Source organism: Nicotiana sylvestris, chromosome 7 (assembly GCF_000393655.2).
Source record: "Nicotiana sylvestris chromosome 7, ASM39365v2, whole genome shotgun sequence".
In the NCBI taxonomy this organism is placed as follows: Eukaryota; Viridiplantae; Streptophyta; class Magnoliopsida; order Solanales; family Solanaceae; genus Nicotiana; species Nicotiana sylvestris.
In genome coordinates, this window is record NC_091063.1 from 142827160 (window position 1) to 142836472 (window position 9313).

Below are 9313 nucleotides of genomic sequence, written 5' to 3' on the forward strand. Positions count from 1 at the left end.
GAAGAAGAATCTCATCTCTGTGGGAGCCCTAGAATCAAAAGGGTTCAAAATCATTGCAGAAAATGGAGTGATGAGAGTATGCTCCGGTGCACTAGTGGTAATGAAGGCTAATCGGAAGAATAATAATATGTACCGCTATCGTGGCAGTACAGTTATTGGGACAGCGACAGTGACATCCAGTGACGACAAAGAGGCAGAAGCAACCAAGCTATGGCACATGCGCTTGGGACATGCTGGAGGAAAATCCTTGAAAACTCTATCAGATCAAGGATTGTTAAAAGGAGTAAAGGCTTGCAACTTGGAGTTTTGTGAGCATTGTGTCAAAGGGAAACAGACAAGGGTTAAATTTGGTACAGCGATCCATAATACTAAAGGCATTTTGGATTATGTACACTCTGATGTTTGGGGTCCTTCCAAAACACCTTCATTGGGTGGGAAGCACTATTTTGTAACCTTTGTTGATGATTTTTCTCGAAGAGTGTGGGTGTATACAATGAAAAACAAAGATGAAGTGCTGGGAATTTTTCTCAAATGGAAGACGATGGTGGAGAATCAAACAGGCAGGAGGATCAAGTGTATTCGCACAGACAATGGAGGTGAATACAAAAATGATCATTTCAATAAGGTCTGTGAAAATGATGGCATCGTCCGACACTTCACTGTTAGACATACACCACAACAGAATGGAGTGGCAGAACGTATGAACCGGACCTTGCTGGAGAAGGTACGGTGTATGTTGTCCAATGCTGGCTTGGGCAAAGAATTTTGGGCTGAGGCAATTACATATGCATGCCACCTCATTAATCGTCTACCATCTGCTGCTATTGATGGCAAGACACCATTTGAAAAATGGTATGGAAAGCCTGCTGTAGATTATGACTCTTTGCACGTGTTTGGCTCAACTGCATATTATCATGTGACAGAGTCAAAATTGGATCCAAGGGCAAAGAAGGCTATTTTTATGGGAATTACTTCTGGAGTCAAAGGATATCGCTTATGGTGTCCTATGACAAAGAAAGTAATATTCAGCAGGGATGTTACCTTTGATGAATCTGCTATGGTAAATAAGGTAACAGAAGATACCAAACAAAATGAAGGTGCTTCTAAGCAGGTGGAGTTTGAGGGAAAATTTATTTTTCCTACACAAGAAGCAGAGGAGGAAACAAATGAAGATTACCCTCTGGAAGGAGAGCCAGTAGAGGAGATTCCAACTCAGGAACCTCAACAACAACTTGAATCAATAGCAACCAGCAGGCCAAAAAGAACAATAACGAAACCTGTTCGTCTCATAGAGACGGTTGCTTGTGCAACCTCAATTGTAGCTGATGATGTTCCTACTACTTATAAAGACGCTGTCCAAAGTTCAGAAGAAGATAAGTGGAGGATTTCCATGAATGATGAAATACAGTCCCTTCATCAGAATCATACATGGAGATTGGCCAATCTCCCGAAGGGAAAGAAAGCAATTGGGTGCAAATGGGTATTTGCAAAGAAAGAAGGATTTCCTAACCAAGTAGATGTTCGCTACAAAGCAAGATTGGTGGCCAAAGGATATGCTCAAAAGGAGGGAATTGATTACAATGAAGTGTTTTCTCCAGTTGTAAAACATTCCTCCATTAGAATTATGTTGGCTTTGGTAGCACAATTGGATTTGGAACTAGTTCAGATGGATGTAAAAACTGCGTTTTTACATGGAAACTTGGAGGAGGAAATCTACATGACTCAGCCAGAAGGATTCAAAGTTGCTGGAAAAGAAAATATGGTGTGCAAACTTGAAAAATCATTGTACGGATTGAAACAATCTTCTAGACAATGGTACAAGCGATTTGACGAGTTTATGTTGCGGCAAGGGTACAAGAGAAGCAAATACGATCATTGTGTGTATTTGCACAAGCTTAAAGATGGTTCCTTTGTATATCTTCTCCTATATGTTGATGATATGTTGATAGCTTCCAAGAATTCGGAAGAAATTGATAAGTTGAAGATTCAACTGAAGAAGGAGTTCGAGATGAAGGATTTGGGTGAGGCAAAGAAAATTCTTGGCATGGAGATAATTAGAGATAGACGTTCAAAGAAACTCTGTTTATCTCAAAAGGAATATTTGAAGAGAGTACTTCAACGTTTTGGCATAGATGACAAGACTAAGCCAGTTAGTACTCCACTTGCTTCCCATTTTAAGCTAAGTACTACTATGTCGCCAATGGATGAAGCTGAACGAGAGTATATGTCAAAGGTACCATACGCAAATGCTGTTGGTAGCTTGATGTATGCAATGGTTTGCACAAGGCCTGACATTTCACAAGCTGTTGGAGTTATTAGCAGATATATGCACAATCCAGGGAAGGAGCATTGGCAAGCTGTGAAGTGGATTCTACGGTATATTCATAATACTGTAGATGTCGGGTTAGTTTTTGAGCAGGAAGACAATCAGTCTGTAGTTGGATATTGTGACTCAGATTTTGCGGGTGATCTGGACAAACGAAGATCAACTACTGGTTATGTGTTTACTTTTGCAAAGGCACCAGTTAGTTGGAAGTCTACTTTGCAGTCAACAGTTGCTTTGTCTACAACAGAGGCAGAGTACATGGCTATTACAGAGGTTGTGAAAGAGGCAATTTGGCTTCAAGGATTGCTAAAGGAGCTTGGTGTTGAACAAAAAGGTATCACAATTTTTTGTGATAGTCAAAGTGCTATTCAATTAGCGAAGAACCAAGTTTATCATGCAAGGACGAAGCACATTGATGTTCGGTATCATTTCGTACGAGAAATCATAGAAGAAGGTGGAGTCACGGTGAAGAAAATTCATACTACGGAGAATCCTGCTGATATGCTGACAAAGGTGGTGACTGCGGTCAAGTTTCAACATTGTTTGAATTTGATCAACATTGTTGAAAACTGAAGATTGAACATGAAGACACAATCAAAATTTGTTATTGAGAGAAAATTGAAGATGTGGAATTTGCCAAGGTGGAGATTTGTTGAAGTTTGGCAAATTCTTTGTCCCACATCGGTGGACTCTTGAGTTTGGGGAGGATTTCCCCCCTATAAAAGAAGACCTAATGTTTAAGATTTAAACACACCTCTCATTTGCCTTCTCATCTGTTAAGGCATTTGTATCTTCTTTCTTTAGTATTATTTCACTTGTATTTTTGGAGTGGAATAAAATATTGGCTGTGTCCGAGGAGTAGGCAAAATTAGCCGAACCTCGTAAATTCTGGTGTTTCCTTTATTGTTGCTTTATTGTCTTATTTATTATTTGGTGGCTGTCATAATTTTTGGTATAGTAGTTGTGATTTATTCACACTATATACATTTGGCTTCCGCAACACTAACAATCTTGGTTTCACATTTTTAGGACTATGCCAAGGGAGGGTGTGTTGTGCGATGAGTGCGGCAATGACGAACAAGTAAGAATTGCCTCAACTAAACAACAACAACAACCTAGTATAATTTCACAAGTGAAATCCAAGACGGGTAGTATGTTCGGAGAACTTACCCGTACCCTTGTGGAGTAGAGAGACTGTCTCCCATAAACCCATGGCCCAGGAAGAATTGCCTCAATTAAATCGATAAAAATTGGACCTTAAGAATGCCATTCAAGTTAGTTATAAATATAATACCAAAATTTACCTATTAAAAATATAATTCGATATATTCACAGTAGTACAACTTGAGTACAGACAAGAGAAAACAAAAACCATTTTTCTTTCAACAAAAAAGAAAAACTTAAATGAACTTCTTTGTCCCCTTTTTACAGAAGGGGAAGTTTGATTCGTTAAGATTCTCGTAACTTGTTAGATATGGCAAAAAGAGCTCCAATAATCACAATTATAGCCCCTGAAATCAAAAGGTTTGACTTGATAATTTCAACTTTCCTTTCTTCCTTCTTCTTTGCTCTATGGTCTTGTTCCTTCTACAAATAAAAAAAAAAGTTAGAGGTAAATAAATATATCAAAATAAAACAAAATTCTGAGAAAACTAGATTCATTTGTCATAACTTTTCTTCAATAAGAGAAGCTGGTGTTTATAGTGGGAGCTCTTAGGTTCAAATTCGGGCAAATATAAAACAAGGTCATTTTTATATATGTTCAGGTGGACAGATAATCTTGGTAGCAAAACTGGTAAAATTACTCGAGGTACAGTTGTTTGAACACCATGATTATCCAAAAAATAGGAAATAATAGAACATGTGAAATTAGTTGAGGTACACGCAAGGTGCCTCGAACGCTACAGTCATCCAAAAATGACTTGGTGGATATATTACTCGATTACTGTGCTGGCGAGAGATAGGAGAGCTCGTAAAATAGCCTGAACACCACAATTTTCCAAAAAAAGGAACTCGTGAAATTAATCAAGGTAAATGCAAGCTAAGATCGGACACCACAATTATTTAAAAAAAACGATGTTTGAAAAAACAAAAATGTTAAATGAGGAAATTAAAGAAAAAGGCCTACCTTGATTTTCTTTTGTTTTGGAAAAACCTTCACTTGTCTAGACGCAGTAGTAAAAGAAGGATGTCTTTCAAAATCTTTGTCCTCTGTTTCATCATTATTTCCATCCACAATTTTAGCCTCAGCTAATGGTGGTTCAATTTCTTCAAGAGTTGTCGTATTAACTTTGCTTTATGAAAGTTTTACAGCTTTTGTTTTTATTAAAGTTTAATTTGTCTTGCTGTTTGTTTGGAAGATATGTATGCATGTAAAGCTTAATTAGAAGGCATTCAGCTGTAATTGAAAGCTTGGTTTTGTGTGTCTGAACCATAAGATACTTTCAGATTAACAAAAGGTTTACTTCAAGAAATTGGCTCATTTGACTTAAAGGATGATAACAATCTTAATCAGCTACATGTCAAATTGAAGGAAAGCTTAAAGGGCAAAAAATTTCTTATTGTTCTGGATGATGTTTGGAATGACAACTATAATGCATTGGATGACTTGAAAAATCTTTTTGTTCAAGGAGATGCAGGAAGTACGATCATTGTGACGACACGTAAGAAAAGTGTTGCCAAGACGATGGGTAATAAGCAAATTAGCATGGATACTTTGTCTAGTGATGTCTCTTGGTCTTTATTCAAAAGACATGCATTTGACAACATGGATCCTAAGGAACATCTAGAACATGTAGAAGTCGGGAAATAAATCGCAGCTAAGTGCAAAGGATTGCCCTTAGCTCTAAAGACGCTTGCTGGCATTTTACGGTCCAAATCAGAGATTGAAGGGTGGAAACGTATTTTGAGAAGTGAAGTATGGGAGTTGCCCGACAATGGCATATTACCAGCATTGATGTTGAGCAACAATGATCTTCCTGCACATTTAAAGCAATGTTTTTCGTACTGTGCAATATTTCCGAAAGATTATCCATTTCGGAAAAAACAAGTCATTCAGTTGTGGATTGCTAATGGTCTAGTACAGGGGTTACAAAAAGATGAAATAATTGAAGATATAAGCAACCTATTATTTCTCGAGTTGCAATCAAGATCACTTTTCGAAAGGGTCCCAAATTCTTCTAAAAATAATGCAGAGGAATTCTTAATGTATGACCTTGTGAATGATTTGGCCCAAATTGCATCTTCAAAACTTTGTACTCCATCAGGTTGGAAGATAGCAAAGGATCTCATATGTTGGAAAAAAGTCGACGCATGTCATACTCAATTGGAGATGGTGGTGACTTTAAGAAATTGAAACCACTTGACAAATTGGAGCAGCTGAGGACATTGCTTTCAATCAATAGTATCGAGCTCTATGGTCCATCTCTAAGCAAGAGGATGTTGCATAATATATTGCCAAGACTAACATCCTTAAGGGCACTCTCATTGTCTGGTTATGAGATTGAGGAGTTGCCAAATGTCTTGGTTATTGAATTAAAACTTCTACGATTTTTGGACCTTTCTTGGACAAAGATAAAGCAGTTACCAGATTCCATTTGTGTACTCTATAACTTAGAGACACTTCTTGTATCAAATTGCCGAAGTCTTGCGGAGTTACCGATGCAGATGAAAAAGTTGCGTCACCTTGACATTAGCAACACTACTTGCTTGAGGAAGCCGCATTATCCGAGAAGTTGAAAAGCATCCGTGTGTTATTGGGAGCTAAAATTCTTCTAGGTGATCACAGTTGTTGGAGATTGGAAGATTTGGGTGAACTACATAACTTATATGGAACTCTATCTATTCTAGAGTTGGAAAATGTGGCCGACAAAAGGGAAGCTTTGAAGGCAAACATGAGAGGAAAGGAACATATTGAAAAGTTATCATTGGAGTGGAGTGTAAGTATTGCGGAGATTTCACAAAATGAAAGAGACATACTTGGTGAGCTACATCCAAATCCAAACATAAAAGAACTTGAGATCAACGGATATAGAGGGACAAACTTTCCAAATTGGCTAGCTGATTATTCATTTTCTGAGCTGGCGGAATTGTCTCTATGTAACTGCAAGGACTGTTATTCCTTGCCAGCATTAGGCCAACTTCCTTCTCTGAAATTCCTTACCATTAGAGGGATGCGCCGAATAACATAGGTGACTAAAGAATTCTATGGTAGTTCGTCCTTCAAAAAGCCTTTTAACTCTCTCGAAATGCTTGAATTTGCAGAGATGCTGGAGTGGAAGCAGTGGCCCGTACTAGGGAATGGAGAAGAGTTTCCTATACTTCAGAATCTTTCAATTAAAAATTGCCCCAAGTTCATTAGAAAGTTGCCTGAAAATCTTTGTTCTCTAAAAAAGTTTGAAGTTAAAGGTTCTCCTAAAGTTGGAGTTCTTTTTGATCTTGATGAACTGTTTTTGTCTCAATTTCAGGGAATGAAATAGATTGTTGAATTATATATTACTGACTGTCAGTCTCTTACCTCCTTGCCTTTTAGTAGTCTGCCAAATACATTGAAGAAAATAGAGATAAAGCATTGTGGGAAATTGAAATTGGAGTCGTCAGTTGGTGATATGATTTCTATAGGAAGTAACATGTTTCTGTAGAAATTGGAACTGGAAGGATGTGATTCTATAAATGAGATATCACCTGAGTTGGTCCCACAAGCACGCTATTTGAGTGTAACAAATTGCCACAACCTTACCAGGCTTTTGATTCCTAACGGGACTGAAGATCTCATAATTTATGAATTTGAGAATCTTGAAATACTTTTGGCGGCTCCTTCCATCTCTTAAGAAACTGGAATTGTATGATTGTCCAGAAATAGAGTCCTTTCCGGAAGGAAGATTGCCCTTCAATTTAGAAGTCCTTACCATCTATAATTGCAAGAATCTGGTGAATGGGCGAAAGGAGTGGGGTTTACAGAGAATCCCGTCTCACAGAGTTAATCATCTCCCATGATGGTAGTGTCGAAGAGATTCCTACTGGTGAAAATTGGGAGTTGCCTTCCTCTATTCAAACTCTTTTGATATCCAGTATGAAAACATTAAGTAGCCAAGTTCTTAAAAGCCTCACTTCTCTTGAGTCTTTATCTACTATTAATTTACCTCAAATTTTTGGGTCACTATTGGAAGACGGGCTTCCCTCGTCTCTTTCTCGGCTTATATTATTTGGCCATGATGAGCTCAATTCACTACCGACCGAAGGTCTTCGGCGCCTCACCTCGCTTCAACGCCTAGAGATCAAGTTCTTCTATCAACTCAAATCTATTCCAGAATCAGCGCTGCCCTCCTCCCTCTCTAAGCTGGATATCAGGGATTGCCCTAAACTCCAATCTCTTCCGGTAAAAGGGATGCCCTCTTTCTCAAACCACTCCTAGAATTTGAGAAGGGGGGTTACTGGCCACTGCCCATTGCTCAAACTATCTATTCGCCACTGCCCATTGCTCAAACCACTCCTAGAATTTGAGAAAGGGGGTTACTGGCCAAATATTGCTCATGTTCCCACCATATATAATTATATATCGATCAAGAATACTTGTGATGATTAAAACGAAGGTGTTCTAACAGATGTAAGTTATTCTTTTTCTTTTTTTTCTTTTCAAGTAGCTTTTTTTTTCGTTACATCTCTTTGCTTTTCCGTTTATTATTTTCCTTTGTTAAAATCTTGTTGAGCAGTGTGAAGAGTCTATTGCCACTATGAAACAGAGGAAGCATCCTCACTTTGGGATGAACGGTGGTATGTTGCAGCTACATAAATCTTTATATCCGCACTAAAACATTGTAAGAGAAACCAGGTATAGGTTCAAATTGAAACAATTTACTCCACATAGTTGATAGCATAATATGATATTAATAAACTAGAAATATTATACCATGCACATACATTGACATGTCAGCCGGATGTGCATTGCCTTTTCAAATATGAGTCATTATTTCTTGAAAATTTTAGTTCATGTATTTCTTGATGTTTCAACTAGATAGAAATTCATGTAATCTTATTGTTTTCCTTTTGCCAGTGAGTTGAGGAATGAGGCGGCAGTTTATAGTAATGCAGATATTCATTCTTGAGCTTTGATCTGTCTACTGGACGTGTAAAATCCATTTTTTTCCTACTCAAATGTACATGAGATAGAATATTTGTTTCCTATCTATAAAAGACAAAAGACCATGTTAATGTTATTATGTATGATCATCTGATCTCAACTTAGCAATTTTTTTTCCTTTGTCAGGATTTTGGTAACTTCTTGTAAGCTATTACAGCTCCTTACTCAGTTGGTGAAAGGAAAGTTGTGCTGATATTCTCTATTGAATAGGCAATGACCCCAACTGTGATATGTCATCAGAATTTAAGTGAAGAATCATACTTCTTTTGTGTGTAATTTGCCGGCATTAGTTCTCTTTAATCAGTCAGTGAAAAGGGCTAGTCATTCCTCTTAAGTCATCCTGAAGGTGCTCTAGCATATGTAAGTTATTCTTTCTCTCTTTTTTTTTTATCTCAGCAGCTTTTTATTTTTGGTTACTTCTATTGGCTTGTTTGTTAATTCTTTTCCTTTGTTAAATCTTGTTGAGCAGTGTGGAGCTTATAATGCCGAGGAATCATCTTCAGGTCAGGATTTTTTTTTTTTTGGCAATCCGCTAGGCAAACGCCTAGAGCTAGTTTTTTATTAATAAAATAAAAAGAAAAAAAATACAACAATTCGGAAAAGTACAAATAAGGAGGACAATAGCACCGGTATTGTTAACCATATGCCTTGGCTATATAATCACTCCTCTGCGTCTCACATTGCCTTATGATGGCAGCCTCATGTAGAGGATTCATGGTGTAGCTGCCGGCAAAGTCTCACGAGGGCATATAATCTCATAGCCGTGTGGATATTTTTCCAAAGGCATAGGACCAAGGCAACTCAAACCGGGCTAAACCTTACCTTACTAATCCTATTGAGGCTTTAAA

General features: G+C 37.8%; 1 pseudogene; it reads left to right on the top strand.

Moving 5' to 3' along the window:
• The first annotated feature begins 4733 nt into the window (after positions 1-4733).
• On the top strand, positions 4734-7910 carry LOC104234833 (putative disease resistance RPP13-like protein 1; annotated as a pseudogene).
• The last annotated feature ends 1403 nt before the right edge of the window (positions 7911-9313 follow it).